Source organism: Manis pentadactyla, chromosome 15, assembly GCF_030020395.1.
Source record: "Manis pentadactyla isolate mManPen7 chromosome 15, mManPen7.hap1, whole genome shotgun sequence".
NCBI classification, from domain to species: domain Eukaryota; kingdom Metazoa; phylum Chordata; class Mammalia; order Pholidota; family Manidae; genus Manis; species Manis pentadactyla.
The window spans coordinates 80490532-80499383 of NC_080033.1; the positions used below are offsets into that span (position 1 = coordinate 80490532).

Here is an 8852-nt window from a genome sequence, read left to right on the forward strand (position 1 = left end):
CCCAGACACACTCCCACATGGTCCCACCCTCCCTCTGGGGCGCCCTGACTGTAGGCTTTCTGTGCTCACTAGTGCTGAATTCTGAGTTCCTGGAGCCCCCCTCCCAGCCCCCCAGCCCGGGCCCGGGGCCTTGCAGCCAGGCTTCTGGCTCGGTGACCTTTCTGGACATCGCCTCAAGTGGCTTGCCTGTCAACCTCCTTGTTTATCACATGTGTGTTCATGTGAACATTGCAGGGGAGCAACGCGTGCCAAAGAAAGAAGAGAATAATGCAATGAACATCCACTTTTATCGATGTTAACGTGATGTAATATTCCCTTCAGACTGTTGTCATCATATAAAATGCAACAGATATAATCAAGGCCCTATTGCTGCTGTGAACATTCGTATACAAATTTTTACAAGGATACATGTTTTTATTTCTCTTGGGTAGATATCCAGGAGTAGAACTGCTGGGTCATATGGTAATTCTATATTTTTCTTCTAGTTGCCTTTTTTCTTCTTTTTGTAGTTTTACAGGAATCTTTATACTTCTTGGATTATGGTCTGTCTTTCCTCTTTGTGGCAAATATCTTCTAGGCTGCAGTCTCATTTACCTTTTCTTTCTTTCATGGCATAAAAAACTTAAATGCATCATTTCCTGTATGGTTTATGCTTTTTGTGTCTTGTCTAAAAAATCCTTCTCTATTCTGAGGTTTATTATTTCCCTATATTTTCTTCTAAGGATTTTTTCTTGCTGCTTCTTACAATTAAGCCTCTAATCTATCTGAATTTTGTTGTGTTTGTTGTGCAACATGGAATTAATTTCCTTTGGTTTCCCATGTAGGTAGTCAGTGTTAGCCATTCATTAGCCAGCCCACCTCTGACTCCTCCTCTATCATGCATCACACACGGGACGGTCCTGGGCAAACCCCCATTGTTCCATTGCTGTCCGTCTCTAACCTGCGACCCTGTCACATTCTCTCAGTTCCAATGGATTTTTGACAAATATCAGGTAGGCAAGTTCTCTATATTATTCTTTAAAATTGTCTTGGCCCTTTTTTATTCAATACATGAGCATGGTATAGTCTCTATTCGCTCATGTTTTCCTTTGTAACTTCCATTTACAGGGCACTTTCTGGTTTATAGACCTTCTCATTGTGTCCTCACATAGTGGAATTGGTGAGGGGTCTCTGTGGGGTCTTTTTTTAAAATAAGGGCACCAATCCCATTCATGAGGGCTCTGCCTTCATGACCTAACTACCTCCCCCACTTTCAAATACCATTACACTGGGCATTAGGCTTCAACATATGAATTTTGGGGGGAAACAAACATTCAGTCTGTACCATCATTAGAGGAAATTAATGCGTAGAAACAGTAAATAACCTAATCCAAACAGCAGATGAGGAGATAAAAAGTAAGAATAGTCTTTAGGGAAAAGAAATCTGACATCGAGAGCCTGAAAGGCTAACCACAGCTGTTCAGGACGGGGCGGGTCGGCAATCACGTGCAGCTCGCGCCGTCCCTCCAGAATCCTGCATCTTGGGATGAAGCAATCAAGCTTTCCACTTACTTCAATCTGAAGGAGATCCCGGAAATCATTCTACAAAGAGAGTAATTACTATCACAAAGAGCAGAATTATTCACAAACCCCTGGTGGTCCCGAGAGCAACCCGAAGAACTGGGGCTGAGTGAAGAAAGAGAAGGTACACGACTCCTAGGCCTGGTGTGAACTCCCATGACCTGCACCCAGGCACGGCTTCCACATGGGCTGCAGGGGCAGAGCGTGAGGCAGGTGTTGTCCGCACAGATCTCTAGCTTGACTCGCGCGTGATGATGCATCTATTTGCGTGAGTGGGTGACAAGAGTGAACACGGAGAGCTCGGAACGAGCGGAAGGCTGTGAGGAAGGAAATGACCGGCTTGTGCGACAGACACTTCAGCCATTCGTGTCCCCGGCTCCTTCCCTGCCAACCTCACAGTCGGCTCATTGTTGTCTTGTAGCAATAGCCCTGTCTGGACAAGTTAGGCTTTTAGATCTGGAAGAAACTGTCATGCCTGGCCAGTTACACTCTTTAACTTTCCAGAAGAGGAAACAAGAGTGAATCTTTCCAAGGAAGCCCCGTGCTCTGGGCCACACCTCCATCCCCTGAGCAAAGCAGCTGAGAGTGGAAAGACCTTGGCCTTGCAGCCAGGAGCCTCCACCTCCCTGAGCTTCGCTTCCCCATCGGTCAAATGCAGAGTAGCATACCGGTCCCGGCCTGCAGGAGCGTTTTGGGAAGATTTGGGAGTCCAGTGTTCCGTCAAAGGTAAAGCAAACTGCACACTGAAGCTGCCGCCCTAGTGTCACCAGGCCCGCGCAGCGAGTCCGTTCTTCCCGCTCGTTCCCAGGGCTGAGTTCCACAGAGCAGCGAGGGAACCCAAGGGACTCTATGCCGGGGCCTTGGGAACGGCTGTGTCTTTTATCTCTTTGCATCCCACCTTTACGGTAATTCTGTGGCACATCCCTGCCAAACGTGCAGTTACAGCACAAGAAATTAGGACCCGGACCTGGTGGGAATTTACCAGTGTCAGTTCAGGAAATCTCTGCTGAGGACCTGCTGGATGACAATGAAGTTGCGGAGTCTTAGCCTCGGGAGGGACCTGGATTGACTGGTAGTGCCCTCTCGCCCATGACACAGGGCCACCTCCTGCAAAAAACTGTCACCGGTGATCCAGAACTTGTTCCTTTCGTACTTCCAGGGAGAGCAGCTGTCACCTTGGCAGGCACTTCATCCCACTTTTAGAAAGGTAATTAAAGCGTAGCTTGTTACCGAGTGGCTGAGGCAAACATGGGAGCAGTTCCGTGTGTATGGCACACAACTCCCATACACTACAAAGTCTGAAATGAAGAGTGTTTACAAACAAAGACTGTTCCAGAGTTTTTGGTGCTGTCTCTGAGAACCAGGGTGAAGATTCCAGTTTATGCATCTTAGAATCCTCAAAACCTGTGATTGTATTGAAGACGTAAATACTAATTGCTGTGCGAATTCCTCCTGCGCTAGAGCCATGCATTTGTGAGAGAGATATCCACTGCATGTCTGCAAAGGTAACTTGGCGATGGACACCTACACCCTGACTCTGATTATTCAGCATTTCTGGTGAAGCGGGCAGACTCCCAGGTCCCATCCCAAATGTACTGAGTAAGCAGTGTGTTACCTGTCACAGTAAGGCCTAAAATGGTCACCTGGGCCACATGTCAGCAATTCTGTTTTTTGGTAAAGCAGTATATCCTAGCAATAGCCCTAAAGGTTATAGATTTTTTTTATCTATACCTAGAATCCTTTCACTCTGAAGAAGTTTTTTCAACACTGTTGCAAGTTCTTTCATTAGTAATTGATATGAATGTTTCTATTTGAAAGGCAAAATGATTATCGAATGCTGAGTGCAATTCTTTTCCTTTACATGAAAGTTTACATACATTGACCCCTCTTGGAGGATGGCTGTGAATTAGGTACATAGCACATTGCCAGAATTTAATAAACATCTAATCAATGAATGAACAATGCATTTAAAAGTAATGAATTTTAGGATATAACCAAACATAAGCTTATCTCAGACTTTTATTTGTTGATCTTCTAAAGATACTGACTGGGGCAATATTAGCAACTAGTAAATTATCATCTAAATCCGCCTTGAACAAACAGAGCAACTGGTTCAGGTAAAAGAGAAACTATACCTAAGCAGGGGAGGGTTAAAGTTCACATCTTTAGAGCAGACCTGTTTCATTATGTCTGAATATTTCTCTTCCCAAGGCCCTTGAGTCAGCACCAATTCACCATCTCAACAAGAGGAGGATCAACTAAATGCGCACGGACACACACACACACACACACACACACACACACACACACAGTGTGTGTTTAACTAGCTGATAAAGTGTAGCCGTTTATTCTGTATTGAATAAACTAATGAACGAACCTTTTCCTTATCTGCCAGGAGAAGCTGCCAACTCCCAAGCAGCCCTTGGCTTCCCCAGGTGGGTCTCAGACCTTCCAGCCCTGGTGGCCCATGCGTGCACCTGGCCCTGGGTCCTGATCTGGGAGCCGGTGGCAGAGTCTGTGCTCCAGCCGCTGTCCTTGTCAGTCGCCTCCACAAGGATCTCCGTCATTAGGAAGGTTTGCCTGTTGAACTTGTGTAAATGAAGTCAGACTCCCAGGCACTGTATTGCTCTGGCTTCGTCCACTCAGCAACTTGTGTGTGGGCCTCACCGTGCGGGTGAGCGTAGCGATGGCTTGTTGCCTCTCACTGTTGCGTAGTATGTCATCGTGTGGACATACTACCGCGGCTTATCTGGTCTCCAGTTGATTGATATTTAGGCTATTTCCAGTCTAACATCTGGGGTTCCTGTGAATAAAGCTGCAGTTAATTTCCCATGTGTGTCTCCATGAGTTTCATGCACTCATTTCTCATGGAGATATACTTAGGAGAGGGAGTTCTGGGCTTAGGGGAGGCATAAGTTTGACCTGTTTTCGAATATGATTGTGCCAACTTGCTTCGTACCAGCCACGTATGACAGTCTTGCTTGTTCCATCTCTTTTCCAGCGCTGGGTAAATGTCAGTCTCATCAATGTCAGCCGTGCTGGTGGCCAGTGCCTCACTGTGGTTCTTAGTTTGCATTTCCCTGGCGTACACTCTTCACCTTTTCATATGCTTCTGACCCTTTGGCTGGCGCAGCGGCTGGTCAGTCTTCTCTTCTTTTCCATCAGGTATCACAGTGTTTGCTGACAGACACAAGTATAAAAAACCGGGGCATGAACTGGCTCACTGAGTCAGGCAGACTTAATTTCAAATTTACTATTTGTTTCACACCCACAAAACCACTTCAAGGACATTAATGATCTCTCAAAACTCACCGGCTTCATGCAAGTACATCACGTTTCTTGTAAAAAGCCTGAGCAACTGCCCAGGCTCAAGGCTGTTAAAACCTGGCACATAAAGACAGTACCAGGGTTGGAAGCATGGGCGATATAACCATTACAGCCACAACCTTCACTTGATAATGTTTCTGTTAACAACCAAGTGGATAATTGAATGTTGCAACAACTCAAATATTGCTGAGCAACGTACACTTCTGTAGTGCCGTTTTCCCTATTGCGTTTGCTGACTTAAAATGGTCTCTGATATCTGGCAGCAAAGAAGTGCATACAGTAAACTACCTCTGCTTGAGAATTTAAGGAGGACCTGTCTTTCCCTTATTGATTCATAGGACTTCTTTTTATGTCTGGCTATAAGTCCTTGCTTGAAAAAGTCCTTGTTGTGGCTTGGTCTGTACTCTTTAATGCTGTCTTTGAATGAATACAGCTCTACATTTTAGTGAGATACAATGTATCTGCCTTTCCTTTTATGGTTAGTGTTTTCTCTGTTCTGTTTAAGAAATCTTGGCCCACCCCCGTTCTCGTTTTCCTGACTGTCGGAGAGTTTTCAGCAACTGTCTTGTGTGCTCTGTTATTTCGGACCCATGGCCTGTCCTGACCCCTTCTACTGTATATTCCTCAAAGCCTTCTTATCTGTGCAAATCAATGACCTGCTGACTGCTGGATCTCAGTACTCCCTGTTTCTCGGGCCCATCTGTCTGCTCCTCTTGGGCTGACCTGTTCAGTCGCAGCCTGAGCACAGTTTTCTGCAGGCAGCCATCCTTTCTCTGATTTGCTGTTGCCATTCTTGCAGGACAGCGATAATGTCATGGTGTCCTCGTGGTCTTAAACAGAAAATCCAGTATAAAGCCAACAGGACATCTCAAAGAGGAGCAATCCCACTAGAGCTGTCATTTATTAGCTTCTGTGGAAGTATGCAATCAGGGAAAATTTAAAAAATGTATGTGTGTCTATGCCCAGAGTTGTCCTTGGAGGGCACTAGAGGTCAAACCTGGGAAGAGGGAAAAGCCAGAGGGGCCCATTGGGACCTTGTGGCTGCTGGACAGAGCCGGGACCGGCAGGCACCATGGGGTGCGGGCCATCCAGAGAGCAGATAAAATTGACAACTTTAAAGCAGAAAAGAGGAAAAGAGCTTCCATCCCTCATATGTTTCTGTGTCTGATTATTTCTGTGTTTGATTAAGTCAGTGTGGGTGCTGTGGCTGGGAAGAGCCATTCCCAGGTGCTGGCCCACGTGGAGGCTGTGCAGCAGGCAGAGAGGCTCACCCTGAGAGACTTGCACCCCACGAGGCCGTCTTCCTGCCGCCATTCTCGGAGTGTGCCACCTGGCAGCTCCTCGTCCTTAAGCATGGACCCAGGGCCCCTGTGAAGGAGGAGGAGACTCGGCTCACCCTAGTTAATGGAAGGCAACAGAGGTAGCTAAGAGCAGGTAAGACAGCCACAGGTACCTTTGCAACCAGGGTAGCAAGTTTTGCATGTCAACCCCACTCCCAACCCCCAGAATTAGGAGCATGTCCAAAAGTGAGCCAAGACCCAGGCTCGAGCCCTCAGTCCCCAGAAAGGCCTGCCTCCAAGGCCGGCCTCGGCTGGCATCAGGTACGTGGATGTGGGGAGGGTCTCACCACTGCCAGGCCTGCTGAGTGGCTCTGTGCCCGACCTGTGCAGACCTGGCCCATGTGGCACACCTGCTCCCCCTGGGAGCTCAGGATTTTGCTGTGTGCCAGTCAGAGGGTGCTCACTGACCTGCCCTCAGTAAAACCCTGGGCGCTGAGTCCCTAAGGGGATTCTCGGGTGGACACTTCACATGCGCTGCTACAGCTCGCTGCTGGGGAGTCAAGCGGGCCTGTGTGACGCCCCTGGGAGAGGGCTCTGCAGGCAGGTGCCTGGCTCCCCCGGCCTGTACCCCGAGCACCTCTTCCCATTGCTGATCTTACTCTGCAATCTTTCACTATAACAAATCCTGGCTACAAGTGTGACTACATCCTGAGTCCTGTAGGTGCTCCTAGTGAGTCTGTGAACCTGGGGGTGCTGTTGGAGGCCCCCAACTTGTACTCAGATGAATATAAAAAATAACATATCTGGAGCCCAGAGATGCACAAATACCCTTCTGGCTTCTTTTCCTGAGATTGCCTCTCCCAATCTTGCAATGAACTTAAACTTGTCTACTCAAGACTCCCTTAACTCACTGCATGCTAAGCAGGGGTACTGAACCAGGGGAAGATTTGCCCTTGTCTCTGAATCAATTCAGGGACATTCATAAATGTATACATGAAGCCCCAAATTGTGTTATGAAGATTTCAGTGTGGCTGGAGTCCAGCGTTTTTAAAATGAGGGTCAGTGAAAGCTGGGTGGTGATGAAGACATGACTTGGGTCGGATCTTAAGGATGGTGTGGCCAGGAGAATAACAGCCCCAAAGACATCCATGTCCTAATCTGTCGGTCTCGGGGATATGTCACCTTACTGGCAAAGGAAAATGGAATTAAGGTTGCTCATCAGCTGACCTGAAGGTAGGGAGTGTCCTGGATTGTCCAGGTGCAATATGTATATCCACCCAGTATAACCCCAGGGTACTTAAATGTGGAGGCGGGATCTCTTAATGTGTTTGGGCTGCTATAACAAAACCCATGGACTGGGTGGCTTATAAGGAACACAAATCCCTCTCACAGTTCTGGAGACTGAGAAGTCCAAGATCAAGCTGGGGGCAAACTTGGTGTCTGGTGAGGGTCCCCTTCCTACACGGCTGCCTTTTCGCTGTGTCTTCCCGCGGTAGAAAGGGGAGGGAGCTCTCTGGAGTCTCCTCTGTAAGGGCACTCACCCCACCATGTGGGCTCTGCCGTCTTGACCCAATCCCCTCTCGAATGCCCCACCTCCCAGTGCCAGCACCTTAGGAGTCAGGATTCCAACATCTGAGGTCACAGGGGCACGTGAGCATTTGCTCCATTGCAAGGTGGGGCGGAAAAGCGCTGTGCGATGAGCTGTGAAAACCCGCCCCTGCTGGTTCTGGAGATGCAGGAAGGGGCCGCAGCCAAGGAACGCAGCTCAGAGAAGCTGGAAGAGACTGTGGCTCTGCGGACTCTTCGCTTCCAGCCCAAGGAGAACCGTGTTGGATTTCTGACCTCCAGAACCGAAAAACAGTAAGCGTGTGTTGTTGTAAGCCACTCCATTTTTGGTAATGGTGTAGCAGCCATAGGCAATGAAGAGAGAGTTTTAGGACTTTTTTTTTTAATGAAGGTAAGAACAGTAAAAGGGACGGGGCTTCAAGTGGCTCCCTGGTCTCAGGGCCACCACCCAGGGCCTCCCTTGCCCTACGCTCTCCAGTGTAGGAGTCAGAGCCCTGCTGTAGGTGGACTTGGCTTTTCCAGGAGTGAGTTGACACCTGTTCTCTCATCAAGCACGTTCAGAGCTCTCTGAAAGCCCCCTATCCAACTGGCTTGGAAAGCGCGGAGGGAGAAGTGGGGCCTTGCCAACGCCTGTGCTCTCTCCCCAGAACTCTCTTCACCGACTCCCTTGGCCGGTCCCCACCCGTGCCCCACATTGACCCTCCCTAATCCTAAGAGGCAGGAAGGTAGGGTTGCCCTTTCTGTAGTCAAATAACAGTTGGATATTGGTAATTTCACATAATATCATCATCAGTGCCATTATACAGATGGGGAAACCGAGGCCCAGGAGGGTTAAGTCATTTGCTCAAGATCGCGCACTTAGTCGGGGGACTTGAAGCTGCGCTGGGGCCTGGCTCCTTCTATCTGCCGTGACAGGCCGCTCGCCATGGAAGGCGGCTCCTGTGGGCCGAGGTGAGAGAGGAGGTTGAGCGTATGGTTTCTAGATGCCCAGATGAGCATCCGGACCTGCTGTGGCAGCCACAGAGGACCCATCACAGGGAGAAAAGCTTAAGCCAGGGGAACAATCAGCAGGACAATCAGGGACATGGTCTGGAGGCTGGAGGGTGAGTAGGGTGATGG

The 8852-nt window shown here is 48.6% G+C and overlaps 1 long non-coding RNA gene across 2 annotated transcripts; it reads right to left on the reverse strand.

Moving 5' to 3' along the window:
* Positions 1-393: 393 nt before the first annotated feature.
* On the reverse strand, positions 394-5399 carry LOC118931583 (uncharacterized). Of its 2 annotated transcripts, XR_005032442.2 has the most exons (3): positions 4483-5399; positions 3938-4363; positions 394-1581 (listed from the first exon to the last, which is right to left on the reverse strand). It is a non-coding gene; the product is annotated as an uncharacterized LOC118931583 (long non-coding RNA). The 2 variants fall into 2 exon arrangements; XR_008994088.1 differs by having other exon boundaries at positions 3938-5399.
* Positions 5400-8852: the final 3453 nt, after the last annotated feature.